The sequence below is a fragment of the Hermetia illucens genome, chromosome 4 (assembly GCF_905115235.1).
Source record: "Hermetia illucens chromosome 4, iHerIll2.2.curated.20191125, whole genome shotgun sequence".
Classification (NCBI taxonomy): domain Eukaryota; kingdom Metazoa; phylum Arthropoda; class Insecta; order Diptera; family Stratiomyidae; genus Hermetia; species Hermetia illucens.
This window is the reverse complement of record NC_051852.1, coordinates 157,153,471-157,178,778: the sequence shown is the minus strand read 5'-3', so window position 1 is coordinate 157,178,778 and position 25,308 is coordinate 157,153,471.

Genomic DNA, 25,308 nt, shown 5'->3' with positions numbered 1-25,308 from the left:
CCGCATGTCGGACATAGCATTCGTGACCTCCACTTCGAAGCTATGACCGAGACTTACTTCTACAAACACCTAGGAGTTCTGCAAGGAACCCATGCTCGAGTTGGTGATCTGAGGGATACTCTGCTGTCCGAATTCCTCCGACGTGTAAAGCTGGTACTGAAATCGCATCTGTCGGGGAAGAATAAAGTAAGTGCGTTGAATGTATTCGCTGTCCCTTCACTGGCTTATGGAGCCGGGATATTGCCGTGGACGAAGACGGATTTGGAAAACGTCGAGCGGCGAATACGGACAACTATATCCAAATTCCGAATGCATCATCCAAAGTCTACCTTCGAGCGGATGAACCTGCCTCGTTACATTGGATGTAGGGGCGTGGTTGACGTGACGGCGCAACATCATTGCCAAGTCGACTCGCTATGGGCTTATTTTTACAACAAAAAGCAGGCGAGTCTCTTGCATGCGGCTGCCTATAAGACGGACTGTGGGCTAATTCCACTTAACTTGAAGGATCGATCTTTCAATCCTCTAAGTGGGGTGAAGTCGGACCAAGAGCGGATGGGATGAATGAAAGCCGAAGGCAATGCATGGTAAACACGTGAATTGTCTTTGGCAGCCATTTTTCGAACAGATGGTTGTGTGCTGGGGTGTTGTGTGCCATTCAGTATGACGTGGTCGACACCCGAGCTTATAAAAATCTCATCATGAAAGAATGGGTGGAGAACGACCAGTGCAGAATGTGTGGTTCGGCGTTAGAGACGCGCGACCATCTCATTACTGGGTATACTGTTATGGCACCGATGCTGTACACCACCAGACGTGATGCTGTATGTAGGAGGATTCATCAAAATCTTGCATTCAAGCATGGGTATGGGCATTTTAAGTTGATTTTTTGAGTCATTATTTTGACGTAAATGCCAAATTTTCACACTGCAGTTCTTCTAGCATATCCATAAATTCTTCCGAATGACTTTTGTTGAAAGATATCAACCAATGCACTTGCCAGAATTTCAGACTTCAATTGTCTTCCACTAGTCACTCAAGTTAAACTGAAGCCCCCGCCAGAGTACTCCCCATTTTTTTCCCCGCCGACATAATCTAAAGAAAACTCATTGCAATGCGCACATTACTTTTTTTAGACTGAATAATTGTAAAAATGAAATTATTTTAACTTCAACTACTAAAAATTTCCTGATAGTCTTCACAATTTTAAATCTTAACATATTGAAATTTAATTCCTTGATGCCAACAATCCCCTATTAATTTCCAAGCAGTCAGTTCCCTCGCGCCTCGGCAGCAGCCCCCTTGCATCCTCACCTCAAGCAAAAACCGATCTCCCTTTGCACATCTCCCGCCCATCTGCTGTCTCGCTTATCAGCCGGTACTGCTACACCTGGCTTAGAACTTCGAAGTTTATGCCGGTTCTGCAACAATAATAACACCTCATGCCCCGTTCGGAAGCAAAAGAACGCCCGGGCATACATTCAACAAAACGGTGATATCTTTGCTATGTTGGAACGTTACGTTGCGAAAACACACCACACAACACACCACATCACCGTTCAATATTGTCTTGAACTATTTGGGAAATTAAAACAAAATCTGGAATTATTCAAATGTAAATAAATTCTTAGGGGAACGGCACCAGTTGTTGGTTTTTTTATAAAATAAATAAAATTACCCAATTTAAAGGATGCATGTTGAAGTTGAAAGTTAAAATTGGAATGTAGGGATGGGAATGGATGAATTGAAAGTTGTAAGCTGGTTAAAAACCTAATTTATGACTTGTACATCATTGAACTGATGCAAGAGTGGGGATGAGACCTGACATACAGAAGCAAGCTCCCTACTTTCCAGCCAGTATGGTTCTTGAGCTGCAACAAGTAGAATAGCAGAATAAATTTATAGTCAATCTCAAATAGTCGATCTCATAATTGTTCTGTTGAGTTTGCAGTGAAAGGGAGTCTACAATGCATTAAGGGAAGTCCCCAGACTGGGGATCAAGGTTTTAGGTCCGATTTGGCTTGCTGAATGTGACTGGAATATGAGAAAAACTTCAATTTGTAATAAAAGCATTCATCTATGTAGATTTGAACGTAACGCGTAATATTTTATACGTGAACTAGCTGAACTCGGCAGACTTCGTTCTGCCTCTGTATATTTGCAAAAACTGCAAATTTTCTTTCGGTACTGGAAGAAGTGAACCAAATTGGTTTTGCACTTGTCTGTTTACTTCGAATCTGGGTCTGAAATTAACATCGGATATCGAAGTACCCGCCATTAGAAATGCCATTATTTTTTAAGGGAAGGCGAACATTTTTCAACAGGCTTTGAGCGAGAAGATCTCCCGCTTCTCCATTGAACCTTTCCTTTTCGCTTGAAGGATGGAGTTCAAAGTGAAACGATAGCATTTTCAGATGAAAATAGCCGCAATTCAGGGCAGAGAAGGCCGTTACAATTTTTTAACGGGGCTAGACGAGCAGAACTTCCTCTTCCTCTAGCAAGCCCCTCCACCCTTTTTCCTTAACGCGATAGACTTGAAAATTAAAACATTACCATGATGACATAGCAAAGACCCACTTTGAGGGGTTATAACCTTCTGCGGAGAAGGGGGAGGGGACGATCGCTACGTGTTTTCACTAGGATTGGAAGGGTCGTCCTTGGCATCCCGGATAAACTTTCCACCACCTATGAGGATCGGCTTGAAAATTTATGGCGATCGGGTGAACGGTGTAGAAGTTGATCTTCCACAACGCCATATTGATCTTTGAAAAAGTGGAGTATTCCTCACCGCTAAAACGAAAGAGGAGGTATATCCTGATAGATTATTGTAGCAATTACAAGAAATTAGTCGACCCGTTGTTCATTTTATTTCGATGTTAAATTTACAAAAAATGTAAGTTTCCAGTAATAATGAATAACAAAATTTAAGCTCCATTTCGTTTCGGAAACTTATTATTGGGATAGGCAAAGTTCATTAAAACGCACATATTATTCAAAACAAAAGCAAAATAAGAAAACTCCCAATAGTTTCCGAAAATTTTTCCCCATCCATGGAAGAATCACAATGCACACACTTTCCTATACATATAAGACTTGATCTACCTTATTATATCATAATGCTATTTCTCTGCCTACTTGTTCTTGCCGTTCCTTTATTCCAAGTCCTTTCACCATATACACAACGAAATTCTATTTCATTTCAAGACAAAGTCAGAGACGAACAGTTTTCAATTTATTGATCCGATCCGGGGAAGCAAGGGGGTGTAGTTCCCATACAGCACTAACTCCACCATTCTTCTTGGTCATAACATTGTATTTTGCATATGACCACAGTAAAATCCAATACCCTTGCAGAAAATTCATATATCTATCTATTACAGTACTTACCCGTTTTCAGAACTTGTCCAATATTAGATAGACTCCAACTCTTACCTCGATAGAACGAATGGATACCATCGGAGAATCATAAACCTACAAACACCTGCCAGATGTACGTTAGCTGAGCTATCAGAATTAGAATATGGAATGAAGGAGGGTGAGTGAGGAGCTAAAGAGTCCTGTATAAGTCATCATGAGCCTTGACAACGTTCTGGCATCATGGAAAACCCCTAAAAAGGCCTCTCTACCTTGCCGGTCAGCCGGGGTACTAGTAGAATTATTGAGCTACACGGGACGAAGCATAAATTAGAATTTCTCATTAATTCAGGCTGAAGCTTAACTGCTATTCACAAACTCAGCCATACCTACACCTTAGGACACTGTCCGACTATTCTACAATTAGTTTTCCCTTATAACACCCTCTCATTAGTTTTCCTTCCGACTCCAATGCCGACCTGCTCCAATCTACGGAATCAACCATTCCTCAGCCGTTGCGCTCATACTATTCCTGTACACGGTCCCGTCTAATTTCTAAATCAACCCTCACTCCTGCAACATCATACTTGAGAGGTTTATGATAGTAACTCACAGCAGTACTATTCTCTTATCGTTCAGTCTGAATGCCTCGTTCTGCCTTACATCAAACCTTACAAGTTTACTATGTCTTCCTTCAACGGCACTCGCACTGTGCTTTGGTGTCATTCTCCAGGACTCTTCTCCATTCCCGTTTGGGTCTTGCACACATCCCTTAAACATGCCGTTGTAGAATGCACTCAGCACTTCGTGGATAAGGTTTTCGGGCGCTTTTCCTTGTCAGCCTAGGCATGGTATAATAGTAAGTGCAACCAAAAGGCTTTCGCCACCCCGACCCCATCCCCCACCGGCCAATCCCAATGTTCAATTTTACTTTCGTATTTCCTTCAGTGTTTCAATGTTATGTAAATTAGAGTTAATGCAGACGTCCGAATTGCAAATTAAATTGCATATTCGGCACACAAACACACCAAACATGTCCTGGGTAAGTTAAAGACTACTACCAGAGGATGGCTTGGGCTAGCTGTCCAAGTTGGATGCATACATTCATCGTCTGAACTCATTATAGGCCCGGGATGGAAGCAACTCAGTGCTGGTGTGAGTTTGAGAAGAAAATTGCCAAGAGCAGGTCGAAATGTATAAGGATTATTTTGCATTCTGCAACCTTCGTCGATATAACGTTCTCCGTAGAGCAGAATTGCATTCTGGGCACTTCAAGTTAATATGTGCGTATGCATGGCCAGATTGTTACAATCGACTGTGTGTAGGCCTTCTTCCTTCATGTAAGGAACAATGCTCCCTTTTTAGTTGTCCTGGGATATTGAGTTGATTACTCCAATGAAATTATAATTCAAATAAGATTTCAGCAAAGTCGCTGAGGAAGTTTATCAGTGCCGAAAAATCAACTTAGTTGATTAGCTTCTCTCCATTTGATGTTGCTTTACGGGTTTCGAATTGTCCTCGTCCTTTTACTTGCGACTGCATACGCGCATGGAGCGAATACTACATGGCTCCCTTTATTCAATTCGCACCTCTACCCCGGATCTGCGAAGAAAACTGGGAGGTCTTTCCTCATTGGCCTATTGTACTATATCCCCTCCCCTCAGGGGTCGTCAACGCTCCTCGAATTGCTAATGACCGATACACGCCGGAGTCACTGGGAGTCCCCGGAGCGGTTGACAACTCCTTTGACGTCGATGGAGGGATGTGAGCCTAGTCCTGCAAGGAAGTGGTTGTGGTGTGTATCAGAAGCCAGCCCCTTCGGGACCCTGATCGGGTAGGGTGCATTGAACCGGTGTTAGTAGACCGCGTTGCCCAGAGCAAGCGCTGATCCGTCTGTGAGTTTTGAGATCAGCTAATCTTAGGTTAGGCCTCAGAGCACTGGGGTAGGGTTTTGTCCATGAGAGAATACTTGTTCCGGAATATTGCGGCCCGCTCCCTTGCACGCGATACGCTGGTAAACAACTTAAATGACGAACGAAAACAAATCAAACAAGGAGATAGTGGAACGGGAAAGCTCGCCCCAGAGCCCAGCGAAGGACGCAACAAGGCTGAAATACCCGACGAGACATCGGGGTGCGCAGACGGAGAGGAGTGCTCGGAAAGTGATGCGGCACCTACAACGATCCCGGCAACCCAGACAGTACCACGCATTGATATCATTGCGGAAAGAGGGGCAATGGAAACTGTTGAAAATAACCAAATGGTTTCAAATATATGCCGATTGGGAGGGCTGTCGACTATTCTGGCACAAGCTGAAGAGAAAAGGCAGTTGTGAAGCGCATGCGATCTGTGAGGTTCCTCCAGAAAAACGTCAGCAAAGTCGTGAAAAACGGGCCAAAGGAACTGGGGGGAGCTCCTGGACATGATTTCATAGGATTTCAAGGCGGACATGAAGAGTGAGAGAAAATCCGCGGGAAGCAGAAAAAACCACATCTTCCCACACTATGAGTGCCAAACGGATCGCAGACAGCCCACTGCAGAGCGAACTGGTGAAAAAACGAAAGGAGGATGGGACATCTGAAGAAGACTTCACTCAGCTACTCTCCAGGGAGACAACAACACGTCGCGCCATTAGAAAAACGTCTGCCTAAAATTACGCGAAGGACGGAGTACCAAAAGAAAAGTAGGGGAGACGAACGAGGACTAGACCCCCAACTCAACTTATTGAACCGACGGGAGGCAAGATTTTGCGGAAGTCCTCAATGAAATCCGTTACAAGATCAAACCCGAAGATAGCAGAGCAGAAATGGGATACGTAGGATACGAATCCGGGCCACCACAACCAAATGTTACAGATATTTGGATTATGGGCACACATCTGCAACCTGTTGGGGACCCGACAGAAGGACAGCGTGGCGTAAGTGCGGTCGGTCAGGCCATAAAACAAACACCTGTCATGAAAAGGAAATCTGCATTCTATGCAGGGACCGTGACGCCTCTGCCAAGAACGTTGCGCACTCTGCTGGCACGGGGTGGTGTTCAGTCTTTAGAGCAGAACTGGAAAGAGCTAGGACGCGGTCAACACGATTCGGATCTTACAAATCAATATGCACCGGAGTGCAATCGCTCACCAGTTGTTAGTGCAGTTGGCAGCGGATACCAAAGCTGATTTAGTTCTCGTCAGTGAACAGTACCGAAACAAGGACCCAGTTTCATGGCACCCTGACACATCAGGTACCGCTGCCATATGGGTTCGCGATGGCACCCTCCTTAGGGTTCTTACCCAAGGCCGAGAGGACCGTTTTGTCTGCATTCGGTGTCTAGGGATAACGCTTTTCAGTGGCTATCTTATGCCGAATCAGACGATGCTGGACTTTCGACGCAGGGTTGATGCTTTTGGGGACGCTATGTTAGGCATGGATGGGCATCGGGGGGTGACTTGAATGCCAAGGCACTTGAATGGGGCATGCCTCACTCAGACTCAAAAGGGGAAACGTATTCTGGAAATGGCGGCGAGAACAGAACTGGTAGTTCTACACACCGGATCCGCCCCAACGTTCCGGCATCTAGGTTGCGATTCAACCATCCCAGACGAAACCTTCGCGTCGCAGTCACTGGTGTGGCTGATGGACGGGTGGCGAGTTCTGGAGTACTTCTCGGCAAACGACCATCAATATATTGCCTTCGAAGTAGTTTTTACAAACTTTGGGTATGAGCCATCCCGGCGCTCTTTTTGAGCATGGAACGTTGCGAAAGTGAATACTCGGAGCTTTCTCGAAACTCTTTGAATAGGTAGAGACTCGCTAGAAGGTACTCCTGCGGGGGGTGGCCCTGCCATTGACACTTTCGTAAATTCAGTTATGAACCTCATAACGGCAGCCTGTGGAGCCTCCAGGCTCACGAGGGCATCGAGACCTGGCAAATCTTCTATGTATTGGTGGACGCTGGAAATTGCAGAGCTCCGGAAGGAGTCTCACAGGCTCCGCCGCTTGACACAACGTCTAAGCGACCGGGGGGTGGCATGTACAATAACGACAGAGTACAAATCAGCCTAAAGGAGACTCCGCACAATAAACAGGAGTTACGCTCGCTGCTGGCAGAGTCTGATCGACGAAATGCATGTGGACCCGTGGGGACTCGGTTACAAACCGGTAACCCGAAAAGTCTGGGCACTGCGGAAACCCTGTTCACGTAAGACCAGCAGATGGACCTCATTGTACGGGCACTATTACCTGCGTACCCCATATGGGATGTTGACGTCGGGGGACTGTCCACTTTTCTCTATAAAAGAATAGGAGCAGGCAGTCTTCTTTATGAAAAGCGAGAAGCCGATAGGAACCAATGGTAGTCCAGCAGAGGTATACAAACTGGTACTCGAACATCGCTTGCCTGAAAGAGAAGCTTTTTCCTGTTCGTTGGAAGGTGGCGAGGCTGGCGCTGATCAGCAATGGGAGGGGCGACTCCGAGTTTCCGTCTTCATACCGCCCACTTTGTATACTTGACGCTGCTGGAAAAGTGCTCGAAAAGCCCATCGGAAATAGACTCATGAAGCGATACGCGTTGCCTGTGACTTGCTTCCACGACAGTTCGGTTTTAGGACAGGGAAATCTACAATTGATGTTGTCATGCAAGTCGTGGATAATATTCGACGAACGGAGGCACATAGCCGCCTAACTCGGCGCATGGTGCTTCTCGTAACGCTTGACGTCAGAAGCGCATTTAATTCCGGAAGATGAAACGACATTCTAGGCACGCTAGGCAATACTTTCCACGTGCCGAATTATCTCTTACGGATCTTGAGGGAATATCTGAGGAACTGCATTCTGCTCTATGAAACGCTGGAGGGTCAGAAGAAGATGGAGGTCACGTGGGGGGTAGCACAGGGATCCATACTAGGGCCGGATCGCTGGACCCGCTACCTATGATAGTCTACTTAAACTCGACATGCCAGAAGAGGCACGCTTAGTAGGTTATGTAGATGATGTCGCGGGGGTGGCTGCTGGGGGAACTGTCGAACAGGCGCGAAGCAAACTCGTCATATTGATGCGACTGATAAGCGGATGGATGACAACTCATGACTTCGACCTTGCACTGGAAAAAAGCGAAGTAGTCATCCTGACTAAAAAGAGAATGGCGACCCTGCGTGCCATATCGTTCGGTGAGTCGATAATCGAGTCAAAACCAGCGTAAAGTACCTCGGGCTAACTCTTGACTCAAAGGTCAGTTTTTGAGCAAATCAAAGTAGCAGCGAACGAGGTTGCAGCTAGAGTTTCGGCATTAAGTAGACTAATGGCAAATCTTCGGGGTCCCACGTCTAGCAGGCAACGTCTCCTGATGTTTAACGCAGTCCATCTTATTCTAGGGTGCAGAGGTGTGGGCTGACGCTCTTGGCAAGGAGGTATATCGTAAGCGTGTCGCGCAAGTACAGAGATGCGGGTGTGGGTGGAGTTTCCGTATCGCACAGTCTCTGAACCAGCCGTGATGGTGATCGCGAGAGTGATTCCCGTCGCCCTTCTTGCTAAAGAGCGCCAAGCCATATGCAAGCGCAAGGGAGAAGGGAGGCGGTTGCTCGTGAAGAAGGGTAACGCACCCTAGACGAGTGGTAACTCTCTTGGCAAAATGAAACTAGAGGCAGATGGACTGCGCTACTTATCGGTAACTTGGGTGCGTGGCTGAATTGGAAGCATGGTGAGACTGACTATTTCCTTACCCAGTTCTTAAGTGGCCATGGAGGTTTTCAGCCTTACCTGCACAAGATTGGAGAACCACGATCTCCGGATTGTGTATTTTGCAGTGGAGTTGTGGGCGGCACCCATTACACATTTTTTCTGGTGGTGAGATGGGATTCGTCAGCAGCTCTATTTAAACACAGTGAATCTCCGTGCAAACAACATTGTCAAGGAGATGCAGAGGAGTGCTGATAGGTGAAGCCGTGTTGCCCATTACTTTCGGTTCCTTCTTTTTGAAAGAAGATAGAGATAGACAGGTGGAGGAGCCGGAGGTGGGGGGTTCCTTAAACTGACAGTTTCCTAGATTTGAAAGCTCAGCAACGTGAGAGAGTTCGGGGACTACTCCGAAGTAATGTGACAAACGGTTCCAGGTCTGATGACGTACGGTTGCGGGAGTCCAACACTCTATCCTCTCTCTCTCCCCAAAAGAAAACCTATGTTAAAAATTAACCCTAATAACTAATTAAAGCCTTCCGCTTCTTTGATCCAAAAAATATGATGATAACTTCAGTATGAAAAGAACTTGGGGTTGCAGTTGGTAGCTATTTCTCTGCAAGACCTGGTACATACATAGATGAGAATATCTGATTTAAAAATCAAGCGATATTTGAAAAATTAAGCTTTGTTCTTTTTGATTACGTTTACATTATTGTTCCTGTGAAATAATTTGATTTGGACCGCGCTGAATAAGGCAAAACACAAAAAAAACCGAAAAAACAAAGCAGAACATTGTTTAATTATACGCTGAGATGTAATTTGGGGGCACCTGCCCCATCCACATGTACTTCATTACATGGACTACGTATACACATATCTAATATCTCCACAAAGGGAGTATCCTGGTAGAGGGAATGAACCATCTGAAAATTTGTTATCGAATGAATTATTTGTCCAGAGGATAACGTTTGATTCTTTTCCTACCACGTTGCATCGTTCCTTTCCCTCTGTTCTGCCTGATGGAATTTATTATTTTTTCCATTAGAAACTCCAAGGGCTACCTACATATATGCGAGCCGTTCGCTCTGAAAGCACCCGCGAGCTATCACCTCGAAAAGTCCTGGCACCAATTAATATTTGGCTCCCAGTTTCATGTGGCGGAAAATTATAAATCAACTCTAGCTTCGGCAACGTCATTACGTAGGCCTAATGGCAGAATATTTGATTTGTTAATTTTCGTAAAAATGATTATGTTTGTTTTTGAGTCTTTTTTTATCAGACTCTTATATGGCATTGATTAATGGAGGATGGGAGCGAATCTAACGAATTGCACATATATACCCTGTGCGCGTATAAAGGCAATAACTCTGAGAGAGTCCTTCAAAGTAGCATTTGCGAAAACCATTTGACATTTGGCTCTAACGCAGAATAAAGGTGAAGTTATCATCATCCGCATGAAGGATAATTGCAGGACATTGGACTGCGCTTGTGAATATTCGTCCACCTGCCACTGCTCGAACGGCGGAAGGTCCTTGTACGAACTAGGCAGCAAAAAATGAATGGCAAACACTTATTAACTTACACACCAAATCGATAATTAATTGAATTGCAGGAGTTTAAGTTGAGCCAATTTCCCCCTTAGTGGCAATTTCAACTTATCGGTCATCAGATGAAGATCACTTCTGAAATTGCATAACAGGAAGGAACCGAAAGCCAAAAAGCCATTGGAGAGCGCAACACAATTTCCAGAGCAAACCCAAGACGTGGCTTTTGCAAATGAGATTCACCGGAACGACCCTCATGCCACGATAAATCATCATCTAAGCGAAAGAGCATCCCAAGAAGACCAAGCTCAGGTAATTTCGTTCGCCTCATTTACATTACTTACCGGTGCTGGAGTCTCCTCGTCATCAGCATAGTAGCATCGATGGTGGCAATCTCATTATAGAACGACCTATGTCTTGTTGCTTGTTGACGATGTTTTCCGCTCCATGTGTGCCACAATCCAACTTCTTAATGATGCGAGCATGCATACTAACTTACCGCCAGAACATCACATCACTATACTTTCTTTCTGTGTTATAGATTTAAAGTCCTGAATGGCGGAATACAGTCATTGAATTTGGATGTCACCATCAATTTTAGGGTCTTTTTAGCAGTGTTTGACTTAGGCTTATATTAATTTATCCTGTCGCGGGTGATAAAATATAATACATGAACTGATTATATCAGGATGTTCAACGGTAGCACCTACCGCAAAAGGATAATCACACAAAAGCTGAACAAGGTGTGGAGCTCTCACCCACCAAAAGCATCCCCATTTTCCCCTTCTTTCTTCCCCACGGAATCGCCGCAAAGCAGAACTTCGCATTAAAAGACCAAGCCTTGTGTATCCTTTTGATCCCAGAGTTCACCATACACCAGTTTCCTCCGACTTCTGCATTTCCCTGACAATGTTCTGTAGGCTTATGTTGATTTTCAGAGAGTCTTCCAGGTTCCTTTCTTCTGAGCAAAAGGGTGGACAATAGAACATGATATGCTCCCCGTCCTCAGGTGTGAAACCATATTTAGGGCACAGAGTGATTCACCCAACCTGAATCGGTAAAGCCACTTCCTCTAATCACCATACTTTGACAGGAATTGGGTCAGATGGTAGTTGATCTCGTCGTGTCGTCGATAAATCCACTCCTCAACATCGGAAATCAGAGTGGGAGTCCAACGGCTCCTCTGCGAATCATCCCATTGCTGTTGCAACTTTTCCAGCGACTCTCGTTTTGCCACTTTTCGGTATTCTGAATCCTTTCCAGATAGATTTATATTCCTTTTCTCGCGTATCTCACTTGCCAGAACGTATATCGGGATCATTCCCGCAAGGACACATGCTGCCTCGCCTGAGGTTGTCCTGAAGGCGCTGCTCACCCTCAACGCTACTAAGCAGTAAGTCATGATTAACGCGAATAATAATCGTATTCATTTTCCAGCGGTTGGTAATCAAGACCGCCTCTGTTTTTTATTCCACAAAATCATGTATCTTCAGCCACACTTTTTTGGCGCTGATGGTTTCGCTAGCGTACACTTCAACATCTTCGCGACGACAACCAAGGCTAGATCATCTGCAGAACCGATTATCGTGGCCTCTTTTAGCATAGTAAGCACAAGGACACCATTGTATATCACGTTCCTTAGAAGAACACCCAGCACTGAGCCCTACTCCCTCATCCATATCGCACCAACATGTCCTTTCCAAGAGGCAACTTTCGAGGAGCTTAGTCAAATAGCTAGGGATATCCGTTATAGCCAATGTGCTTTTTATCCACTCTCAGCTGGCTGAATTGAACGCATTTTTTGAGGTCTCACTATGGCAAAATGTTTATTAGAGGCCACTGCGTCTCAAGCCAACCAGCTTTAAAACAACCCCCATGGGGTCGATCATTGAATGAGCTTGACGGAAAAAAAACTGTTACTCCAGTAGGCTATCCGGATATTCTAAGAAAGGGAGTCTGTTGTAGATGACCCTTTTGAGAATTTTTCCTACTGGGTGTACTTACAGGGCAAATCCGGCAGTATGATGATGGATTCTTGGTTGCTTCTTAGACTCCGGGAACAAAACTACCCAATCACAATTCTTTGCAATATGGCTTTTTTATAGCGAAAACCTACCACACTACGGATTCACGTCCGCCTACACGGCCCATAAATTGTGAGAGCTCGTTTCATTTCTACCTCTGCATGTTTCTTCCGAAGAGAATAACTCCCAGATATTTCACTTCTTCGGAGACTTAAAGGTTGTACCCCTCATCTCTGCAAGGCAACGACCATTCAGTTTCCTCGTTTTTGTAAATATACCATTTTGGTTTTATTTTGATTTACCGAAAGTCCATGCCTAAGGCATCAACTGTCAATTGAATCAACGGCGCGTTGTATATTTCTACACACCACGTCATCCGCTTGAACGTGTATTGGCAGATTTTGCAGTTCGCATAGTAGTGAGTTGATCAGCATACTCCATAGAAGTGGCGATAACACACTTCTTTTGGGGGGAGCCGTTCGTCGCTTCTGCTGTTAGGTAACAATCAACCCCCACTTCAGCACACAGCAATCCCTGCATTATCATGGCATAAATCCGCTTAATCAAAGTCTAATCAACACCATGCTCTCTGACGGCATCACAGAGCTTTTGGAGTTCGTAAAAGTTTCATCCGGTTTTCTAAGAGAGTTGGACAACTTGGCCGACTTATCCTTTTGAAGTACTCGGCATAGCTTGACAGTTTCCCTTTTTACTTTTAGTTCCTCACAGTATGCTCTAAGGGAGTCACGTTTCGAATGGTTTCCAAGCCTCTTGTATTAGCACTGTGAGTTCTGGAAGTTTAACCAGTCTTAATCTTGCAAAAGCAATCAACTATTAGACTTCATCCAATCTCTAATCAATTCCAACAACTTTTCAGTGCAGATTGTTAGGTCAACTACTTCACTTCTTCTTGGTCCCGCGAACGTATGACCGCACCTTACGTTCGCGGTAATCAGACCAGCTGAAGTGATAAAATCAAACAGCTTCTCTTCTCTAGGATTGAATTTGCTGCTGCCCCAACAAATATACTGAACGGTCGCATCAAAACCTGCCACTTGGTTCTGCATACCCTTCCAGGTCCCTTAGTTCTTGCGTTGACGGAGGACACAATGATAGGATAAGTAAAGAGAGTCAACTATGATGTTTCTTCTCTTGCCATTAACCTGGTATTGTAAGTTGACCGCAACACGGTCCTGGGAATAGAGTTGTCTCAGCATCGTCACCTCTAAAAATATTCTCACCAGGACGCAGGTCCTCGGTCTCGACGGTCCATCCAGGAAGTTCCTAGTCCTCTTTACTAATCCAATACCATAAATTTTCATCAAATGAACCCATGGATCCTGTTCGAGAAATATATAAAGGACCATCCTACAACTTTGCCAGCCTTGTTGAAAATTAATTTGACAAACCTTTATGTTTTTAGATGTAAAAGTAGTCCAATAAGAAAACCGCTGTTAACTGAAAAGTCTACTGCGTCCAGTATGAATCTCACCGGGATTACCATGTTACTGCCGAAAGTTCCACCTTCGATTTCTCTGAGAATCGCTACACTTGGTAGTATGGCAACGCCCATGTCTTCTGTCTCAATAACTTTCGTCTTCTTTCACAGTGCCTTCCGTTGTCGTCAGCTTCCAGGTTCACGGTGTCTGGATTGCATGGATCTGTTTTGACATACAGGAATTAGAACATTTGCGTCCGCATCATCTTCCGCTTTTCCTGTTAGAGGTGAAAGAGAAAGTATTAACGGTCAAAACTGTAGTCCTCTCTTCTATACGGCTGGCGTTTCCTTCCGCTGAGCCTTTCTCTCTTATTTTCTCGCAGAGATAGCTTTCTACTGATGGAGGGGGGGGGGAGTTGCTCCCGAAATATATATATACACTATAAAATGAAACTGTAGTTTGGAGTAAGCTACTGGTCTATCAAGTTTAGGTTTCCCCGTGAAGTAGAGAAACTGTCTTCCACTGGCCAGCATGCTCATAGAATTTGCGTACAGCGGAAAAATTACGACTTGTTCCCCTCACTGTCGGACCCGCAAAAGAGCATGGGTCTTGCCAGGTGTAACGACATTTAACCATATCCTCATTGATAAATGAGCTGCATCTAGCACTGCAGCTGTTAGGCTGGATATTTAAGAGCTGCAGAACGAAAAAATCGGTTGAACGGATATTTTCAGTGAAACAGATACTGGAGAAGTGTTTGAAATATAATGTTAATGTCCATCAAACTGTCAAACAGGCACACCAGCGAAACTGGTGAAGTTCATCAGAATGACAACGAGTCAGCCCAGCGTGCAAGTAAAAATAGGGAACAACTGACAGGATATTTCGGCAGAAACTTCTGCAAGTACATTCAAGACTATGACACTATTAATTCGTCAGTGCTCACCACTTTTAACATGAATTCGAGTAAGGATTGGCATCAATCCACATGTAACCTGCCTGCATAAACAGATGGCAAGCTACGAACTGCGTGACAATGCCTTGCCGGAAGCGAAGATTGACGAACTCACAAACCAGATGAGGTCAAGTCTTCTCACGGCAAAGGAAGGATCTCATCCGAAAGACAAGGACAAAGTACGAAGGCCTACTTAAGGAGCGCAGACCTGCTTTACGGAAAATGAAAGTTAAGATCATCATCCAGCAAAATTTCCCTATGGAGTCAAAAATGGCTAACGGAGATAGAGGAACTTCCGGATCTTACGATACAACAGATAAAGTCCTGGAAGACCGCCGAAGAGGAACTGAGAAAAAGGAAATCGTTAGAGCAGTCTTTTACTGCCCGAAATGAGGTGCCTTCAGCATGCTACAAGGAGAGCTGGTAACTGATAAAAAGAAAAGGAAGAAAAAAAACGTACATCTGCCGCCAATAACGCAGGATTTGGGATTGACAGTGTGATACTTCGACTTGGTAACCAAACGGAACAAGCAGCCTCGAAAAAAATTTCAATTGCAACGAATGTTGCATAAAAACCGACAATTCAGAGCATTCTTGGTATGAAAAGCGTGGTTCCCAGCTTCTAGCCCATATGAACCTTCGGAATAGGAGTCCTGGACTATCCGACGTACAAAGAAGAGGTCCATCACAGCGATAGAAACTGATTAACTAACTGTGAGCAACCTCATAGATAAATTGTTAAGTCAAGAGGACAACAATTGGGAATTGTTACCCCCTCCTGGGAAGACAGCGAGCCAACTTTTTCAGGGCAAGGCGAACGGCAGTTTCTGAACTATTACCTTTTAGTGAGCGGTAACAAGATTAGAGTTCACCAGCGTGGGGTACCGATATATCTGGCGCAGCATCCAAATGGGTGAGATATATGGTCAACTTGGCAAGCGATGGCCTAGTTTAACTTTGTTGCGCGGAAATGACTTTTTTCGAGGTTACCACCATCGGTTGAATCCGTGGCCACTTTTCTGTATAGGTATGACGCCATAGAGGACAATATTCAAAATGCGAAAGGGAGAAAATCCTAACGTCAGAGTCCTCAGATGGAGCGTGGCTTGACCTGATTCTCGAGGCACATAAATTTGGGAAATGGCCGCCAGGATGGAATTTAATAATTATAATCGTTGGTAGGACAATCCAATTGGATCCGGACTTTAAAATGTGTTAGAGCACCGTAATGTACCGTAATGGAGCACTACAGGATTAAAGTACCCTGTAGGAGGCAATTTGCTTTGCATTGTCCGCGCCTGTAATTATTAACCTGATTTGACTCAGGTAGCTGAATCGACCGCTGTCCGAATGAAACTTATCGCCCTAAATATTGATAGCATTCCGACAATTTGGTACCCTTGTTTAAAGGGCACCACCTCGTCTGTGACCTATGGTACACAGTCCTTAGTATCAGCAGTTTAATGATGTAAGGTGCAGGAAGATTTCACGGTTTGTAATCACCAGGACATTTCTTTGAAAGTGACAAACGTTTCCCCTCAATGTTTTGGCGTTACCACCAGATGGAACACCGGGGAAATCGACGTTGGCAAATTTTCCGAAGGTCTATTAAGAGAGGTAAATAATTGACAAGACCCAGGCGCAGACAGAAGAACTGTTACTGAACCGCTAATACAACCAACAATGAGTCTTGTTACTGGAGCTCGTAATACATCAGCGCGCGAAAGAAGACTCTGTGACGAGAAGTCACTTGTGTACTAGCGAACGACAGAATTTGCAAGCCTCCGAAGCAACTAGCGGATTGCACAGCATGCAAATGTCCAAAATTAGGTAACCCTTAGATTCAAAGAACACGAGAGAGCCAAAGCAACTCCGCCACGAGATCAGCAAGCGAAAAGTACACTGCTGGCAAGAGATAGTCAGTAACATGAGCAGGGACCCGTGGGGCCTCTGATATAAATTGTTTACTGACTACGATTATCCCACTTCATCAAAGCAGTGAAGATGGAAGAAACCATGCAGGTACTTTCTCCTCTCCACATCATCAATGGGGAAGTAGTAGCTTTATTCTTCACTGTAAAGAAACTGGAAGAGGCGGCCTTGCCCATGAAGAGCCAAAAGGCCCCGGGACCAGGGGGTATCGTCTGAAACTTGCTTTCAAACATTAGCCACATTTGGTATTCAGCGCGTTCAACGCAGGTTTGACAGGGGGTATTTTCCTTACCGCTGGAAAGCCGGATAAGCTGATAGGCACAGGAAACCCGAGATGCCGTCAATGTTCCGCCTGTCATTATGTTGCCCAACTCGTTGGGTGGAGTACCGTCCACATGTACTCGGGGGGAGGGAGGGCGATTAAACACGAACCTGCAATGGAACTCATCCAAAGTGGCTACTGCCGTGAAGCTTTATCGGAGGTTATCTGGCAATTCGTGTTCGACGAGAATTGTGGAATTATGCCTACATTGCTCGTACTCTCGTTAAACCCCTAGGACCTTTATGTCAGTATATTGAAGGCAGCGTGGAAACTGCTTATGGAGTTCATCAAACCAAGATTAACTAAAGCAATACGTGCTACGGGGGACTTCTCACTGAAATAATATAATTGAGGAAGTGATTCAAACGGTGAAATTAGCTAAAGCACAGAGACGGCACTATCGACGAATTATGCTTCTTGTCACACTAGATGTAATGAACGCCTTTACTTCTACGAGGTTTTCCGATACGCTCAAGGCACGGGGATATTGTTTTCATATTTTCCTCTTCTGCGGATACTCAGGGACCAAATAAAACGCAAAACTAGATAAGAGCAACGTAAAATTTGGGTTATCACATCGTAGGGGGCTCAGGGATCCAGACCTTTAGAACGCCTCATACGATAATCTGCGACTACTTGGGATGACTGATGAATCGCGGCTAATCGGATGATGGCCGCACGGTTGAACAAACAACTCATACTGAGAATAGTGACGCGATGAGTCAGCAGATGGATGACTGAAGATTGATTCGCCTTAACTTTGGAGAAAAACGAGGTAGTCATCCTAACCGAGGAGAGGTTTGTATTGAAGTTGGTGAGGACGTGCTTATCTGAGAGTCCGCGGTGAAATACGTCGCCAACTTGATAGACATAAAGATCATCCTCGAACCGATTTACAACACCGCAGACAAGGCTATAGTTGGGATGTCTTCGATAGGCCGGTTATCGGCCAATGACGAAGTCCCTTATGCAATAGGTCATTTGCTGGTAGCTATGGTTCATTAATATGGGCTGGTGCCCTCAGTAAAGAGATAGAACGCCTATCGTACTGTCTCGGGCCTAGTAGCAATGGTGATATAATCTTAGTTTGAGCATTTGATATTGTAATAAATAAGCAATTATCACTGTCATTATCTTAGTAACCATGCCAGAAGTACCAAAATTTGTTCCCATCAACTGAGCAAATAAAAGTTTGCTTGGGTGTTAATGCATAACACTGAAAACAGGGCCATCACCCAATTCAACTCTTGCGTTTTCCTTTGCATTTTTGCGAAATGAAACCTATGCCGGGTTTAAACCTCGGTTCAAGCTCGGTGGCCCTCATAGTTTATACCACACAGCATAATCTTCACCACTTCTCCACTCTTTTCCACGGTGGCTTGGCCATCATCACTCCGTCGCACTACCGCACCGCAAGTGCTTTCGTCCTTTCTGCGGGCAATCTAATCTCATTCGCTGAATTCGTAATCTTATTAAATTTACATATTAATCAACGGATTTTAATTACCCTTACACTACGGCAGCACGGTCACAGCACAGCGGCACGTTGAGGTATGTCGAAATACAGTTGGCAATTACACATTAAAATAACAACCACAGGGTGCCTTCGCTGGTCTGCCTTTAAGGACTCTCCGTGGACGAGGTGGACGAGGTAGTGCGACAGAAAGGATCAGGCGGGTGGCATCGAAGAGTGACGTGCAAAATAATGGTCTCTTAGACTTACCATTGTGTGTCTTTAATAGTTTTGTCGGCTGTCCTGTGCCATTCCCGACAACATTCGCTACTCTTTTCATTATTTGTAATGGTAATGAGGAAGATGATGAATTTGAAAGACCAGAGGTATTTAGAGCAGCCGAAATTAGCCAATTACTAATGCTTTAGTATCCGAGCCGTGGTATTAACGCGTGTGCATAAGACGGGGATGGGGACCTATTAAGGTGCTCGCCAGTTGGGTCTCAGTCGATATCATCCCTCGGACAATTTACAGGAAAATCAATTTTGGGACTAATACCAAAGGTTTTCGCAACGGAAATGCTTTTATTTTTAAATCTAAGGATCATATATTAATCCTAATGAATGTCCTTCATTTGGCTTCACAAGACTTAGTTGCAATTTTCGAAATATGCAATGAAGGAAAGGGTGCAGACAACGGAATGTCTTATTCCCACCCGCTCATTGTTATTCCCTCACCTTTATTGGCACAACTGCCTACTTAATTCCAATGTCTGGCCAGACGTCCATAATTATACAAAATTAGAGCAACGAAATTGTCTGCACATAAAAAAATAACCGAGACTGAAAGCGGACTATTGGGATATCATTCATATTTGAATACAAGGAAACTCAACTTATGAATGAATATATGTAGATACTATGGAAGAGCTGAAGGGATTATGTGGTGTCTTTCAGGGGATTTCGTTATAGATAGGTGAAAGGAACCTATCATTGGATTCGGACGTAAACGGGTTTTGAGAAATTGAATAATCCATAAATGGTATCTTTGCGCTAGATGAGTAGGTAGAGGAATCAAGGAAAGCTGTAGCTCCAACAAATTGGGCTATTTCTTAAAATATCAATTCAGCCAGATTTCTACTGTAGCTCGCTGATTCGAATATTGGAGGCCTTTTCGAGGCAGAGACTGAACAGGCGGATCGTAATAGACGACCTTCCTGAAATACCTTTGGTTGAGGTCCGAAAAACACAGGATTCCCTTTTTCCTTTTCCTCATATTCGCTTCATATAGTTGTTGTATTCTGGTCCAAAATTCGTAGCTCCCGTAGTGCAGACCATTCCATTACATTCGCTCGCTCCTCTGCTAACTCCCACAAACTATCTTTCCATTTAATCTGCCATTACTTTTCCTCTTTCTATGCTGCCTCTGCTCCCTTCTTTTCCCTCCCGCTAGTGAATGTAGTTTGCCCCCTCTCTCTTCATTCCCCCACTTACCCTCTCTATGTCGAATACCTCACTAGGACGCTTGGCGCCATCGTTGGCCTTGGTGACGACGGTTTTCCAAACCTCTTTTTGCCTACAACTGGTATGTCCATCTCCCGCTTCTCTCCATAGTTATCAACAAGGGCCTCGAAGAGAACCACTTTCCTGGCCTGTGGAAAGAGACCCTCATCATCCCCATTCACAAAAGTAAATGGAGATGATGCCTAGAAAAAAATGTTAACAACTGGTTGTCCATCCAGTTTAGCCACCTCATAGCGCAAGAGCAACACAGCTTTGTTAAGCTAAGGTCCAGTGCCTCCAACCTGCTCCACTTGACCAACTGTCACCAAATCTCCAAAATTACAGCAGGAAATGCATACTAACTACACAGAATTTGCAAAAACCTTCGATACTGCAAATCATCATATACTTCTGTCCAAACTTTCGCTTCTAAGCGTTCCCATACCATTTGCCTCTTTCTTTTCCAACCAATGCTGTCGCTTTTGATTGCCCCTCCTCTGGCATCCCCCAGAGATCAACGTTAGGCCTAGTTTTATTCTTTATTAACGACCTTGTCTCTGTTTGCTTTATGCCAACGAGCTTAAGCTGCTTTCGACTATATTGTCGCCTATGAAGGGAGGCACATTCAATCAAACCTAGATACTCCGGCTTTCCGGTGCTCTGTTAATGGCTTAGCGCAAAAAAAAGTGGCACTCTATATGATATTCACTGCTTCCTTTTCCTATTCTCTGCACAGACATTCCTTGTCATATCAGAACTCTACCTAACACCTTTTGACAACAAGCTCCGCTCCGACACCCATTACCTAGAAGTCACGAATCGAGCAGCAAAATTATCAGGCTCTATATATCACTTCTTCTCTGATTTTGACTTCATCCAACCCCCCTTAACTCTCTTCAACTCTGTCGTGAGGACGGGTCCCAAGCCAAGCCCTTTCCCTGGCGGCCGGGAGAGCCAGGGAGGACATTCGTCTCGGACTACTCCTGGGGCCAAGACATGGACTCAATTAAAAAAAAAAAAAAACCAACGATGGAGGAAGAGATGGTAATGCCAAACGCATCATCGTAGGACGAGCTACTGATATCCAGCTAGGAGACAGTAGCCGTCGAGAGCAGTACACTCGGTGTCAGCCGTAGCACCGCCATGTTGAAATCAGCCGCGGGGACCTCCGGGAGCGAGGATGCAGACGGACTAGTGGTTTCCAACCTGAAATCCTCTGCCATCAAGCTTGGTGTAGCAAGTACCAGGCATAATACTCCTAAAAAGAAACCCCCGACGTTGGGGGTTCCCTCAAAAGAAAAACCGGCACGAACGTCGGTCACCGGAAACCGGCTATAAAGCGAAGATCCACTGGTGTCCTGCTCGAGAGCCAGTACCAGAAGATTATGCATATTCTTAGCAAGATTGCTAAGAATAAGGAGAGCGGCACTGTCGACGAGTGGGATGAAAAAGACTTCGCTAAATACCAGGCGATTGTTGAGGAATACAACAGCAAACGCCTGGCAGACGAGCAGAAGGCGAAGCCAACTGCTCTCGAAAGCAATCGATCTCAAGACAAGGTCGAACAAGATCGCAAGCGGAGCAGAGTGGGCAAAATCTGGAACGCTAAGCAACATCTTTAGAAAAGTACGCATCAACAGCCAGCCGACGAGCCACGAACTACGAAACCCATCATCGATATGGCCAGGAGACACTTACGTGTGGTACTGGCGGATGACAATCCCGTCAGCGACGGAGGTGTGAATCAATGTTGAGGGCAGACTGTCGGAGATGGTTATTGAGAAGTTGCTCGTATCTGGTTGCCGAGGATCGGCATGGATAATGATAAGCTCGTCCAATCCCTGCGCATTCGAAACCTCTGGATTCCCATGGACGACTGGGTAGTTATCAAGGAAGAACCAACCTTTTCTGCTTTGTATTATCGGAGAGTGCCTGGAGGCACAGGAAAGGTAAAGAGCGGTTCGGAGTCAGGAACGCAAAGATAAAATTGTTCCGCGGGGACTGACGAACCCCTGGCAAGTAGATTATTCTGAGAGGTAACGCAGATAAATCTGTACCACTCAAAGCGCGCCTCAGCTAATCTGTTTATCTTCCTCTTAGAGGAGGTCATCGACATCGTACTAATACAGGAGCCATGGCTCGAAGGCGGCTGAACCATCCAGGAGCTCCAAAGCAAATATTTTAATTTATCCTCCAGCACAGAATGTGCTGATCAGGACACACCTAGAGCATATATCCTCGCGAAGAAGAATCTGCACGTTTTTCTGTGTTTGGACCTGAATTCCAGCGACCTAGTGGTGAGGGTAGTGGCGGATGACGACGACTTGTGGATATTAGTGTCAGGGATGTTTCTGTCCATTATGAGCGATATCATGGACGGAACGTTGCGAAAGGTGTGTCTATGGGCCGCAAATTGCGGACTCGGCGTAAACCCAACTAAAACAAATATGATGCTATCCACCTTCAAAACAAGGCTACCTGAATTACATCTACCACAGTTGAAAGAACAAAGATCGGTTCTTTCCTCCAATGTAAAGTATGTGGGTGTAATCCTGGATTCAAAACTAAATTAGAGATTGAATATAAAACTGAGGGTTTAGAAGGCCTGTGTGGCCTTCTATGCTTAGAAAAGAACCTTTGCAAAGAAGTGGGGTTTCCGGCCGAGGATGGTTCTCTGGATGTTCACCGCTCTGCGGCTCTATTCTATGGCGGCAAGCTTTGAGCAAAAAATACAATAGAACGAAGCTTAATAGAATTCAAAGAACCGCGTGTGCAGGTGCTACTGGGGCTCTGCATTCCCGCCCGGCGGATGCTCTCAATGCATTCCTGCATTTCCTCCCCTGGACTCCTCCTGGCACTTCAGCCACCCATACCAGTGGCCCCAAGGTGGCGTCCCCACCAAAACAGCTCTTTATCTCCAGGCTAGCGTTCGCAACTTCTATTGACGATGTTCTGGAGTATATAAAGAGCAAAATTGGTTCACTTTCTCCTCTGTCGTGCGTTAAATGGACAAAAGACAACCACACTGACCGGGTGATTGCATCTTTCAAGATGACTTAACCACACGAAGTTGACGTCCTGGGCAACCCTTCTTTCTGGCCTGAACGTCTATTCATCAGGCCATATAAGCGCCCCAATTTGCGGGTAAATTTACCTCAGGGCAACCCGCCTGCCTATATAACTGGATCCATGTTTACTGTCCGTCTGTTTGATCAGAAGGTTAGGGTTTTAAGAACCAAGCTGGGGGCCTTCAATTTATCCGCGCTGGCTTAGCAACACCATGTCATCTATATCTCCGAAAGCTGGCTGAACGATGCCATATTAAACTCCGAGCTCCCCGAAGGCGACTCCACTTTTCGCTGTGACAGGGACCGGGATGCATCTCGTAAGTCCACGGGCGGTGGGTTCCTACTTGCAATAAAAGATATATTCCCCGCCGAACTCGTCTTCTCCTCCTCTGGCTTTCTTTTTGATTATGTTGCATTTCGTGTTTCCCCATCCAACTTTCTCCCCTTGATTAGATCTTGTGTATATGTCCCCTGTGCTTGCCCTTCTCACCTGTATGAAGAATTGTTTGACAGTTTGTCTGAACTCCTTACTGTCAGATGTCCTTCACTTCCATTTTTCCTTTGCGGAGATCTTAACCTTCCCATGCGTCACTGGCCTAATCATTCTCGCCTTCCATACCTTCCAACAACCTCCCTCATTCTTCCCTTCCACTTTCTTCCTTTATGAACACTTGCCCTGCCCTGAATTTCAATACCACCAAAAACTGCTTGGGCTGCACTCTCGATCTCTTCCTTTCCAACCTCCGCGACCGCTACCTCCCTTTATTTCCTTTCACATCCCCAATTGAATTTTGAATTGAATATAGCTGTGTAGTCTGATCACCCTTCCGCATTCGTGACTGCCGCACTCTTGAAGTTGTATAACGTAAATTCACCCGGACCCTCTTTTACAAAAAGAACCTTCCACGGGTTGATTATCAGTCACGACTCCGCACCCTTAATCTCCCTTCATTACAGCAACGCCGTATCTTCCTTGATATGTGTACTCTTTTCAAACTCAGCAATTGTTTGATGGGCTGCTTCGCCAACTCGGATATCACTTTCCGAATCGCCTCGTCTCATAACATACGTAGGGAGGACATTTTTGATGTACCCTTCGCGGAGGTCGAGATTTACCTCTACTCTCCGCTCCCGAGGCTATGCCGGTTCTACAACGCCCTACAGCTTGGGTCCTTTGACTATATTTCCTTCTCTAGCTTTAAGAGTAAAATAAGCGATTCACTTCCTCCTCCCTCTGAGAACAATATGTAGCGTGCAATGTTGTCAGACTACGTGAGTCCAGATACTGGACAGCGAAGCCCTACGGCCACAATAACATCCCAGATATACCTCGGGAAATCCGGGCACGCAAGCTGAATTTCATAAGAAACTTTGATGTGTACTTTCCAACCAAGGCAAACTGGGAGCCCGGTGGCTTGTTGCAAGGCTATGACACAGTATTCTTCACAGACCAATCTAAAATAGTCTATGGAATGGGGGCGGTCGTGTGGTTTTCCAGGTTTCGCGGGTGTATTCCTAGCGGAAGTACTGGCGATATTGGAAGTCTTATGGCTGGAGTTTGATCCGAGCTCCAAGCGTAGCAGAGTCATTCTGACCGAAAGCCAAGCGGCCATCAAGGTTTTGTACTCAGCGACGACATCCTCTAGGCTGGTGGGGCAGTGCAGAGACACGCTGAATAGTCCGGGCATAAGAACATTGAGAGGATTGAGCGGGCTCATGGATGGATGGGACTTTTCTCTTGGCAGTTCTTCGGCAGGTAAAGCCGGTGACTCGCTGGCGACGTCTGTGCCAGATGCATGTAAATGCATACCGTACAATTCGCATTGCCGAAGCTTCGAGGAAGAGGGAGAAATCCTCGGGTACTTCCTTTGCAAAGGGTAGTATAGGTCCCGGGGCGAAACGTGGATTGGTACCCACGATGGAGCATAAAACCTGGGAAATGCCTGCTGAACCAACACCAACAGCTCTACTACCAAACCCTATCTCCACCTCCACGTGGTGACCGCTGGGAGCTCTTTCTTGACGAAAAGCTGCAGACGGAGAAGGATG